The sequence below is a fragment of the Grampus griseus genome (assembly GCF_964374135.1).
Source record: "Grampus griseus genome assembly, chromosome: 1".
Classification (NCBI taxonomy): Eukaryota; Metazoa; Chordata; class Mammalia; order Artiodactyla; family Delphinidae; genus Grampus; species Grampus griseus.
In genome coordinates this window covers 69553691-69566924 of record NC_139017.1, presented here as the reverse complement: position 1 = coordinate 69566924, position 13234 = coordinate 69553691, and the positions used below count along the sequence as shown (strand labels likewise).

Below are 13234 nucleotides of genomic sequence, written 5' to 3'. Positions count from 1 at the left end.
TATCAAAAAAACCAACAACCCAATCCAACAATGGACAGAAGACCTAAATAGACATTTCTCCAAAGAAGATATACAGATTGCCAACAAACACAAGAAAGAATGCTCAATGTCATTAATCATTAGAGAAATGCAAATTAAAACTACAATGCAATATCATCTCACACCAGTCAGAATGGCCATCATCAAAAAATCTGCAAACAATAAATGCTGGAGAGAGTGTGGATAAAAGGGAACCCTCATACGCTGTTGGTGGGAATATAAATTGATACAGCCACTATGGAGAACAGTATGGAGGTTCCTTATAAAACTGAAAATAGAACTAACATACGACCCAGCAATCCCACTACTGGGCATATACCCTGAGAAAATGATAATTCAAAAAGAGTCATGTACCACAATGTTCATTCCAGCTCTATTTATAATAACCAGGACGTTGAAGCAACCTAAGTGTCTATCAACAGATGAATAGATAAAGAATATGTGGCACATATATACAATGGAATATTACTCAGCCATAGAAAGAAACGAAATTGAGTTATTTGTAGTGAGGTGGATGGACCTAGAGTCTGTCATACAGAATGAAGTAAGTCAGAAGGAGAAAACCAAATACTGTATGCTAACACATATATATGGAATCTAAAAAAAAAAAAAGGTTCTGAAGAACCTAGGGGCAGGACAGGAACAAAGACACAGATGTATAGAATGGACTTGAGGACACAGGGAGGGGGAAGGCTAAGCTGTGATGAAGTGAGAGAGTGGCATGGACATTTATACACTATCAAATGCAAAATATATAGCTTGTGAGAAGCAGCCGCATAGCACAGGAGTATCATCAGCTTTTTTGTCCAACTAGAGTGGTGGGATCGGGTGGATGGGAGGGACATGCAAGAGGGAGGAGATACGGGGATATATGTATACATATAGCTGATTCACTTTGTTACACAGCAGAAAATAACACAACGTTGTAAAGCAGTTATACTCCAATAAAGATATTAAAAAAACAAATAAATAAGTAAATAAAAAATTTAAAGAAAATAAGATTTTTCTTGGAGTGCAGAATCTTGAGACCAGGTACCGCATCGCAGCACGCACTGCTACGCTCAGGGGCTATCTGACAGCAGCAGCCCTAGAAGGCGCAGCAGAGAGGAGGGAGAAGGGTCTTCCTCGGGGCCCGTCAGGCCACAATGGCTGCTCTCTGCTGCCTCCTTCTGCTGAAATATTTTAAAGCGGAGACCTAACTACCTAAAATGTTCATATCCTTAGTCGTATTTTTTAGACGTCTCTCCTAATTGTATTAAATACTAAGATCTTTTGTGTAATAACTGTAATAAATGCCGTAGTATATAAATTTTACTAATGCTTACCTACTAAGTAATTACATCACAATGATAGTATAATAGCTTAGGTAATGCCAGCTCCTCACAGGTTAAAAATGTGGTAATTTCCAGAAAAAACATGACGTTTAAAAAATTTAAAAGATATGGAAGATATAGACCTGAAAATTCTGTGGTAAAATAATCAGAATTTTATTCTTAAATATTCCCAGCTGGATCTTCATTATTTTAATCCTTATTCTTATTCATATTTTTATTCTTAGTCATTTTCTACCTCTATTTGTGTTATAGAAGGAAATACAAATAAAAATTTAAAATGCTAATGCCACGGAGCAACTACACCCGTGAGCCACAACTACTGAGCCTGCAAGCCACACCTACTGAGCCCACGTGCCACAACTACTGAAGCCCACAAGCCTAGAGCCCGTGCTCTGCAACAAGAGAAGCCACTGCAATGAAAGGCCCGCTCACTGCAACGAAAAGTAGCCCCCGCTCGCCGCAACTAGAGAAAGCCTACACGCAGCAATGAAGTCCTAATGCAGCCAAAACTAACTAAATAAATAAATATATTTAAAAAAATAAAAGAAAAAGGCATATACCAGGCCAACTCTGGGGACACTCCAACCTGAGAGAGTGAAAGCATGGAGGTAAACAATATTTCGGTTTTGAATGTTGTAGAGATTCTATGTATTTGGAAATATCTGAAGCACAAAGCAATGCCAAAGAACAGAAGGAGACTAGGGAATATTTGCTACTTGTCCATAACAAGATAAATATAAAAACTGAAAGTAAATGTTTAGAAACTTTTATACCAGTTCAACAGAGCGATTCCATGTATGTTAATCGAATAATAAAACAAGAAAATGCCTTGTATTCCCTTTTCATTTTGTGTTTGAAATCACTCTCATTTTCATTATATTTTACAAAATCTTTGGTGCATAATAAATTTGGGGAAAAATTGGTCTTTCACCTCAGAAAGATTGAGAAGGACAGACATAGATCATGAAGAAGTAGGCGTGGTCATATAAAAGACTGGAAATAAGGAGTGGGACATAAGGTCTTTGCATGTCATGCTGCATTATTTTTTTATTTTTTTAACATCTTTATTAGGGTATAATTGCTTTACAATGGTGTGTTAGTTTCTGCTTTATAACAAAGTGAATCAGTTATACATATACATATGTTCCCATATCTCTTCCCTCTTGCATCTCCCTCCCTCCCACCCTCCCTATCCCACCATTCCAGGTGGTCACAAAGCACCGAGCTGATATCCCTGTGCTATGTGGCTGCTTCCCACTAGCTATCTACCTTAAGTTTGGAAGTGTATATATGTCCATGCCTCTCTCTCGCCCTGTCACAACTCACCCTTCCCCCTCCCCATATCCTCAAGTCCGTTCTCCAGTAGGTCTGTGTCTTTATTCATGTCTTATCCCTAGGTTCTTCATGACATTTTTTTTTCTTAAATTCCATATATATATGTGTTAGCATACGGTATTTGTCTTTCTCTTTCTGACTTACTTCACTCTGTATGACAGACTCTAGGTCTATTCATCTCATTACAAATAGCTCAATTTCATTTCTTTTTATGGCTGAGTAATATTCCATTGTATATATGTGCCACATCTTCTTTATCCATTCATCCGATGATGGGCACTTAGGTTGTTTCCGTCTCTGGGATATTGTAAATAGAGCTGCAATGAACATTTTGGTACATGACTCTTTTTGAATTATGGTTTTCTCAGGGTATATGCTCAGTAGTGGGATTGCTGGGTCATATGGTAGTTCTATTTGTAGTTTTTTAAGGAACCTCCATACTGTTCTCCATAGCAGCTGTACCAATTCACATTCCCACCAGCAGTGCAGGAGTGTTCCCTTTTCTCCACACCATGCTGCATTATTTAAATGTAATCTCATAAGAAAGGAAAGGTTGTGTGTTTAAAAATATGTTAAAAATTGTTAGAAAAAATGATATCAAGCCTGTGTTAGAATTTACTACTGTACTAACAAGTAAATCAGCAAGGTGAAGGTGATGAAATCATTAAAAAGTGAAAGTTTCAGGGATGGTGCAGAAGAGGAGTGATGAATTTGTGAAACAGAACACTCATAAAATGAGTGATTATAATTTCATTTCACAGTTTCATAAAAGCATCATGGCCAAGTCTTTATTTACACAAGACGTCTGTACAAGGATGACCTGAGATACCAGGTGTACAGACATTAGGTCAGAATCAAAAAGAAAAAAAAAAAAGCAGCAAACAATAGAGATACAACTTTGTCTAATGCTGAAATATCATGTTTTTACTCCCCAACAACTAACATGAAAGCATAAAACTGTGTCAAACAGAGATCTGAAAGGACACAAGTTCTGATTTTCAGCATTGCCAGGGAATTTCCCCCCTGCCAAGCTGAAAACAAAGCTGATGACCCAGTTCACCCATTTCTTATACTGGGGATGTTTTATTTTATTTTGTTTCGACACTAAGAAGAGTTTTTGGTAAGGATGAAATATGATGTTTTCATTTCGGAAAGTTAACTGGGTCTGATGTAGAGAATGGATTTAAGGGGTCAATAAAGAGATATTTTCAGTGATTATTGTGTACGTTGAGAAAGGACTGAACTAAAGCAAGGAAAGAAGATTAATCCTGGCTGCACAGTCTAACCTAAATGAGAAATTAAACAACACATCACTGGAAAACAAAAAACAAACAAACAAAAAACCAACAACAAAAACAAGCCAGTAACAAAGAAGAGTTACTTTCTATGGACTTTACCTTCACACTTCCTTGAAACTTGCCAGAAGTTTTGTCAATAGTAGCAACATAGTCCCAGCAGTCTCTGTGATGGAATTCAGAGGAGGCTCGGAGCCTGTACTTGGGTCCACAGTAGAGTGTGCCTCAGGACTATCTTTATGGGATGAGCACTATTGAAAAAAATTGTCTTAAGGGGACCTGCGAGAACAGGCTTCAAAGTATCAATAGAAGCAAGAGAAAGTTAAAGATAACTTGCAGTTTTGTTCTCGTTAAAGAAAGAGGCTAATTGAAGTTTAGGAATGTGGTAAAAGTAATTTTTCAATTACTTCAATTTAAGCATTGCCTATGATAAACATTATGGCCCCTATTCTTAAGGAAAGCAAGAACAGTGTCACTCAAAAGTGATAACGTGGGCTTCCCTGGTGGCGCAGTGGTTGAGAGTCCACCTGCCGATGCAGGGGACACGGGTTCGTGCCCCGGTCCCGGAAGATCCCACATGCCGCAAAGCGGCTAGGCCCATAAGCCATGGCCGCTGAGCCAGCACGTCCGGAGCCTGTGCTCCGCAACGAGAGAGGCCACGACAGTGAGAGGCCCACATAACGCCAAAAAAAAAAAAGTGATAACATTTAATAAATAACCTGTTGGTACTGTGTCTGCGGAAAATGGAAAAAAATTAAAGATATTTTAAGTATCAATATTTCAGCTAGAAATTAAGGAAATATAAAACATTAAAAGAGAATTGGTTACAGTAATTGATATTATTGTAAATGTCTACATTTGTCAAACATATGACAAAATTTTAGTTTTTCTCCAAGAAAGAATCTGTATCCACAATTTAAAAATGATCAGCCCCCCCAGTAAGTGGGTCCCAGGGAAAGGACTTTTAGTGTCTGAATTAACCTTTCAATTACAAGGAGCATTCTTCCAAATTAATTTCAGTTCATGAGAAGTTTCTTATCAACTTCAAGCTGAAAACATAATTGCTACCTCTCTTAGTTAATCTGCCTGAAATTACCAAGTGTCTTAAGTGACTTATGCCAGAAATGTGGACCTAGATATAGGATGTGTCTACTTTGAAAACATTATGGGCGGATGTTTAATGTGGAATTTTGGAGGTGAAATTTTCCACCTTCCATTTAAAGGTGAACATCTGCAATAAAAGAAAAAAACTTTGTCCTCACCTTGCTTTTGTTTCAGAAAATATAACTCTCTGACACTCTTCACTTACTTATTTAAAACATAAGGCCACCTCATACACTACGTTTATATTACCACAACAAACAAACAAAAATCAAAAGCCCTTCACTTTTCTGATAGTTGATACCTGGGACCTATAAGCATGTGGTACTTTTGTGGCCATGAAGAAGCCATATACTTACCTGTAGTGACAAGATATTGGGTTAAGCTCAGATAATTCAGCTGTTACTTGTGTGGCTGGGTGCCAAATGTTTTCACAAGATGCAAAGGGATTACAGGGAGGAGATAAGAAGAGACTCATGAGGTCTGAGAGACTTGACCACATTATCAACCAACTTGACCTTGTTAACATGAACATTCCGTCTAACAATAGCAGAAAACATATTCTTTTCAAGAGCACAAGGAGCATTCACCAAGAAAAACCAAATTCTGGACCATTAAGCAAATTTTCATATATTTAAAATGATTGAAAATCATATGAATAATGTTCTGTGATCACAATGCAATTAAACAAGAAAAAAATAATGAAAAATTTCTGGAAACTCTCCATATATTTGGCAATAAGCAATACTTCTGAATAATCCATGGTTCAAAGAAAATTTAAAATAAAGATTGGACAATATTTTGAATTAAACAAAATGAAAAGGCTACATATGCACATTTGTAGGATGCAGCCCAATAGTGTATAAAGGAAAATTTATAGCTTTAGATACTTAAATTAGAAAGGAACAGCATCTAAATTCAATGATTTAAATTGCCACCTTAAGAAACTAGAAAAAAAAGAAGACTATATTAAATACAGTGAAGTTGAAGGAAGGAAATTTTAGAGAAAAGAGTGAAAATGAATGGATGCAAATGTGAAGAATTATAGAAATCAATTAAATCAAAAGATAGTTCAAAAGATAAATGAAGCAGATAAACCTCCAGCCAGACTGATAAAAGAGAGAATATGAAAATTACTAATATCTGGAATGAAAGAGCAGGTATTTCTATTATTCATGGAGATTTTATAAAGAGGATAAGGGAATAATATGAATAACTTTATGCTAATAAATATGACAGTTGAGGTTAAATAAATAAAATCCTTGAAAGAAAGATCAGGAGTGGCTATTCTTATTTCAGACAAAATAGACTTTTAGTCAGAAAAACAGGAAGGAGAGATAAAGAATGTCTTTATATAATGATAAAATGAAAAAGTCATCAAGAAAATATAACAGTTGTAGATATTTATGTACCCAACATTGAAGCACCTAAATATATCAAGCAATTATTAACATATGAAGGCAGAATCACACAGCAACCCATAATGGTAGACTTCATTACCCCACTTTCAACAATAAATAGACCATCTAGAATGCAAAAACACTGATGAACTTGGAGGGCATAGTGCTAAGTGAAATAAGTCAGTGAAAGAAGGACAAATACTGCATGACTCCACTAATATGAGGTATCTAAAGTAGTCAAACTCATAGAAACAGAAAGTAGGATGTTGGTTGTCAGGGGTTGGAGGGTGGTGGAAATGGGGAGATTCTGTTCAATGAGTACTAAGTTTCAGTTATGCAATATCAAAAATTTCTAAGGATCTTCTGTACAACATTGGGCTTATAGTTAACAAAACTGTACTGTACATTTAAAAATTTGTCACAAGGTTAGATCTCATGGTATGTGTTTTGTTTTTTCTTTTTAAATTTTTTTAACATCTTTATTGGAGTGTAATTGCTTTACAACGGTGTGTTAGTTTCTGCTTTATAACAAGGTGAATCAGCTATACATTTACATATATCCCCATATCTCCTCCCTCTTGCGTCTCCCTCCCATCACAATTAAAAAAAGACACATGCATTAGAGGTGTTTCTAAAAGTGCTTATTTTCTGTTGCATGAGTAGTGTTACTGCAGTGAATGCATGTGTTCACCACACTACAGTGCATATAATACACTATGTAGACACAAGTATAAAAGATGTTTCTAAGAGTGATAGCTGTGCATATGAATCAGGACTGTGCTGTTTCGGTGAAAGAGTACGTTCATCATACTGTGATGCATATAATAAATTACATAAAGAAACATGTTTTAAGAAAGGGTATACATGATTGTGGATCAGGAGTTAAGATGCTCTTTCTTTTCTTTTCTGTTTGAGGGTTAATTTGGCCCTAAACTTTTTCAAGGAGTATGAAGTCTGTTTTGTCTGATATGAGTGTTGCTACCCCTACTTTCTTGTTGTTTCCATTTTCGTGAAATATCATTTTCCAACCCCTCCCTTTCAGTCTCTGAGTGTCTTTAGTTCTGAAGTGAATCTTTTGTAAGTAGCATACAGATGGGTCTTGTTTTTTAATCTAATCAGTCACTCTTGTCTCTTGATTGGATCTTTTAGTCCATTGACATTTAAAGTAAATATTGATAGGTATTATTTGTACTTTACTAAGTTCTCTAACATAATAGGTGGATAAAGTCATATCAGAATTAAACACTGGAGTCATAGTCATGGAGTGCTTAATTGATTCCATAGTTGAGACCTATATACTCACACCATAATGGAAATTAATGACAGAATCCTTACTAATAGTAGAATAAAGAGGCTATTTGATTGTCTGAGTTTATGTGACATCTAATTATAGGAAAGCCAGCTTCCCAATATATGGGCCCATGGGAATTTGAGTTTTCTACCCTTTCCTGCACTGGTAGAAAACCAGTGGTCTAGAGTTATAAGATTTAACAAATATGAACAGAGGATACCCAGTTATATTTGAATTCCAGATAAGCAACAAATATAATTTTTTAGTCTAAGTATGTCTCATGCAATATTTAGGGCATTCTTATAGTAAATCTGTCATTTTTGTTTGCCCGAATTTAAAATTAACTGGGCATCTTGTATTTTATATGGAAACCCCATACTGATCCCACAAGAAATAGAATTTGAATGCAGTCATTTTTGCTGGAAAAAAGAAGAACACTGGGGGCTTCCCTGGGGCTTCCCTGGTGGCGCAATGGTTGAGAGTCCATATATTTACATTTTATATGTAAATATAACCTCTCAACCACTGCGCCACCAGGGAAACCCTTAGTCTTCCCATTTTTAAACTGCATGCTTCTTTTATTTCAATTGTAAGAGTTATATGTATATTCTGGATACAAATCGCTTATCAGATATATGTTTTGCAAATATATTATTCTCTGTGTGGTGTTCTCTTCATTTTCACAGTTGTACTTTTTGAAGTGTATATTTCTGGACTCTAAATTCTAACCATTGTCTATATGTATAATTATATGCCAGTGTCATACTTTCTTGATTACTGCATCATTAAGGTAAGTTTTGCAATCAGAAAGTATAAATTCTCCATCTTTGCCCTCCTTTTTCACAATTATTTTGGCTATTCTAATTCCTTTTCATAGTCATTTTGTGATCACTTTGTCAATTTTTACAAAAAAAGTTTATGATGAATATATAGATCATTTTGCTCATAATTGCCCGTAGTAATGTTGAGTCTTACAACCCATGAACATGGATGTCTCTTTGTTTATTTAGATTTTCTTTAATTTCTCTCAACAACATTTGGTGGTTTTCTGTGAATATGTCTTTCTCCTCATTTGTTAAGTTTAATCCTAGTTTTTCATTCCATTAAATAAGGAATTATTTTCTTTTGTTCATTTTTGCATTGTGTGTTCCTCCTTGTAGAAGGCAGAATAATGTCCTTCCAAAGATGTCCATGTATCAATCCCAGAAACATGTAAATTGGTTAGGTTATATGAAAAACGGGAATTAAGGCTGGAGATAAAATTAAGTTTGCTAACCCTGTGCCCTTCAGATAGAGATTATTTTATATTATTTGGGTGTGACTATGTAATCACAGTATTCTTAAAAGTGGAAGACAGAATCAGAGTTGGGGAAAGATATACAACTTTCCTGGCTTTGAAGAAGACGGAGGGGGACCATGAACCAGAAGCTGCTAGAAACTGGTAAAGGCAAGATCTTTCCAACACCTGAAGAAAGACATATGAGCCTACATACCCTGCATATAGATTCCTGTATCCATGTACCTGAATGCATTTACTTCCCTTTTCTTTACAGGTCTTGGGAGAGAACCTCACCATGGTCACTGAGTTCCTGTTGCTGTGTTCTTCAAGCCTTGGTGAAATTCAGCTTGTCCTCTTTGCGGTTTTCCTTTTTCTGTACCTAGTCATTCTCAGTGGCAATGTCACTATTGTTAGTGTCATCCTCCTGGAAAAAAGCCTCCACACACCAATGTACTTCTTCTTCAGAATTCTCTCAACATCAGAGAGATGCTATACACCTTTGTCGTCTTACCCAAGATGTTCATCAATCTCCTTTCTGTGGCCAAGACAACCTCCTTCACCTGTTGTGCCATCCAAATGTTCTTCTTCCTTGGTTTTGCTATTACCTACTGCCTGCTATTGGGAGTGATGGGCTATGATCATTATGCTGCCATTTGTCAACCTCTGCATTACCCTATCCTTATGAGTTGACAGGTGTGTGGAAAATTGGGAGCCACCTGTGGGATTGGTGGGTTCTTGGCCTCACTAACAGTAGTGTATTTAGTTTTCAGCCTTCCTTTCTGTAGTGCCAACAAAGTCAACCATTATTTCTGTGACAGTCATTCATCTGGCTTGCACAAATACAGATGTTCATGAGTTTGTCATATTCATCTGTGGGGTTCTTGTACTTGTGGTCCCATTTTTATTCATCTGTGTTTCTTATATCTGCATTTTGAGGACTATCCTGAAGAGTCCCTCTGCTGAAGGCAGACAGAAAGCCTTTTCCACCCATGCCTCTTACCTCACTGTTGTTATTATTCACTGTGGTTTTGCTTCCTACATCTACCTGAGACCAACAGCAAACTATGTGTAATGGTGACATACACTTTTATCACTCCATTATTAAACCCCATGGTATACAGTCTCAGAAACAAGGATGTCCAAGTTGCTATTAGAAAAGTGTTGGGGAAGAAATGATCCCTAAAATTATTTAATTGAAATATTATATTTCAGATTCTGTAAAAAACATAGTTCTTCTACTATAAAGAATGTACTTCCAGGGCTTCCCTGGTGGCGCAGTGGTTGAGAGTCCGCCTGCCGATGCAGGGGACACGGGTTCGTGCCCCGGTCTGGGAAGATCCCACATGCCGCAGAGAGGCTAGGCCCGTGAGCCATGGCCGCTGAGCCTGCGCGTCCAGAGCCTGTGCTCCGCAACGGGAGAGGCCACAACAGTGAGAGGCCTGCGTAATGCAAAAAAAAAAAAAAAAAAAAAAAAAAAAGAATGTACTTCCACATCTTTTTAACTGAACATTTTTATTTTTTGAGAGTAGTTGGCACATTTTCATCTCTCAGCTTTTGTACCTCAATTGCAATACAGAAAAGCTCACATTAGTGTCACTTATGTGACACTAATGTCTGCTTTTCCTCTAGAATAAGATGTTATTATGACGTTTATTGGTAAATATTGAGTTTGGAATGTTATTGTTTGTAAAAATAGTCAAATAGTTGGCCTGACCAGTGTTATGACCATAGTTAATCATCTTAATCACTCTAGTCCACATATTACAACAGAGAGTATTTTGAAAGCAATATCCAAACATGAAATTATCCTCATGAACATGAGTGGGAGAAGACTTGCTTACAATTTAAGGAGTTTACAGAATATCTAAACCCATTCATAGACCCAATTCATGATAGTCCTTGCCTCATGGCCAATCTTATCTAAATCGCTTCACTCTATTTTTACCATTTAATCTTTTCTTTTCTACTTTTGACATTTTGTTATAATGTTCCTTTTTACCTGTTTGAGAAATTATTTATATCATCCTGTCACAGATTTTATGTTTTATAATTTGAAAATAATGACAGGATACATTAATTGGCATTTTGCATCTACCCACTAGATTTTCTTCCTGGATGTAAATGTCCCTTCAATGGTGAATTTCACAAAAACTCACCATGGGGTAAAAAGATATTCTATTCTGGTTAGGACAGCACATACAATTAACTAGAGTAGTTCTGTTTTATTACGTCACATGCATTAAAAAAATTAAGAGGTGCAATCTAAAGTTTCTGAATATAGAGTATGTAGACATGAGGAAATTAAATTCTATACTGCAGGAAGTTGTAGTAGTTAAATAGAAAGCTCCAGAAACAGACTTTACACTTAATGCCTTGATCAACTTTCATAAAAAGTGGCTGAGTTTTGTGTCCAGCACTATTGCTTGGACTATTTTCTACAGCAGCCTGATGCTAAAGTGCTTTTTAAAATTTTTTGTGTATCCTACTTTGTAGGTCTAATTTTCTATTATCCTCTTCACGTGTGGGCCCACTGAATAACTTTTTAATTTAGCTCTTATCTTTTTTTTAGTGTTTCTATAGTGAACAGCCTTAGAAGAGAGTGATATTGTTATTCTTTGGAGACAAGTGTGCTTATTGCCTATTCCCTATGTCAAAGCAAAAATGGTGCCAGACTGTGTTAAACAGGCAAGGAAAGCTTTCTTCAAGGTTATTTTAGTAAAGGAGAAAGACTATAACTAAGTCTGAACTTGGCAACTCTGACATCATTAGATGCATGGATAAAGAAGATATGATACATATAAACAATGGAATATTACTCAGCCATGAAAAAGAACAAAATAAGGCCATTTGCAGCAATATGGATGAACCTAGAGATTGTCATACTGAGTGAAGTATGTCAGACACAGAAAGACAAATATCATACGTATATGTATAACTGATTCACTTTGCTGTACAGCAGAAATTAACACAACATTGTAAATCAACTATACTCCAATAAAAATCAATTAAAAAAAAAGTTAGGCTTTCAAGAATGTACACATTTGTTTGCATACACAGAAACATCTTTTTCTCTCTATAATTCTAAAACTATCCATGTTTAAAACAATAAATTACTGTTTACCGAAACTTGCTAAGTGTTAGGCACTATTTTAGTTACAGGATACATTAGTAAACAAAAATAAAAAATCCTGCCTTCATGGAGCTTCTATTCTACTGCAGAGACATAAAACCTAAACGATAAGCAGGATATATTAGTAAATTTTATGTTAGAAGATTATGTGTGCTATGGGAAAAAAGTGGAGCAAGGTAAAAAGCAGAGGTGTTGGGGGTGATGATTTTAAATAGAGTGTCCAAGAAGACCTCTTTAAGAAGGGGCCATTCAAGCAAATACATGAAAGAGGTGAGGAAGAACATTATGGACGCATAAATTGTCCCTCCTTTTTGTCACCTTTTATGAGTTAAAATTCAGTATCCATCCATGAACAAGAGTACCTCTCAGGGAGTTGGGGGATCCAGTATCATACACCAAAGTATCCAGGAGGAGTTTTTCCCACCTGTGCATTGGATAACGGGTAGATAAACCTTTTTATGTGTTATGGAAATGGCAGATGTCTGTGAACTGGCTTCAGCCCCTCTTCATTGCAGTAGGGGAGCACCTGCAAAGTGTTGACTTGGACATACACCCATGGGTAAAAGAGGCTTTGTAGAAGTCCTGGTTTACAGAGGAGAGATACCAGCGAGCAAAAAACAAAAACAAACACAAAACAGGTGTATTGGACAGTGTAAGAAGAAATTTGTCAGTGCCACCTGTCCCCCAAGGTTGTACAGCTTGGGAATGAACTAGCTGACAACAACCTCTCCTGAGGGAAAAGGGAGAGAAATGACTGAGTGTCCAGGTTCCCCAGCTGTGAGGGATGCTGCTGGAGAAAACTTTCTCTGTCCCAGAGTACCCAGGGTACAGGCAAGACTTTCATGACTGGGTAGGGAGAGGAGATCAGGAAAATACAAGAGAGCATTTAAGGGATGTGGTTTCTGTTGACTGTGTTCAAGACTGTAGCAGCAAGTCCACCCACAAGCTGCTGGGGAAACCTCACTTGAGGATCCCCACAACTGGCCCATGGGCACCCCAATACCCCAAGTGCCAAGCCCAAATCTCCCCC

At 36.7% G+C, this 13234-nt stretch overlaps 1 pseudogene across 1 annotated transcript; it reads left to right on the top strand.

The window, feature by feature from the left end:
* The first annotated feature begins 9348 nt into the window (after positions 1-9348).
* On the top strand, positions 9349-10271 carry LOC309828183 (olfactory receptor 10R2-like; annotated as a pseudogene). Its single transcript has one exon. The product of its transcript is annotated as an olfactory receptor 10R2-like (transcript).
* The last annotated feature ends 2963 nt before the right edge of the window (positions 10272-13234 follow it).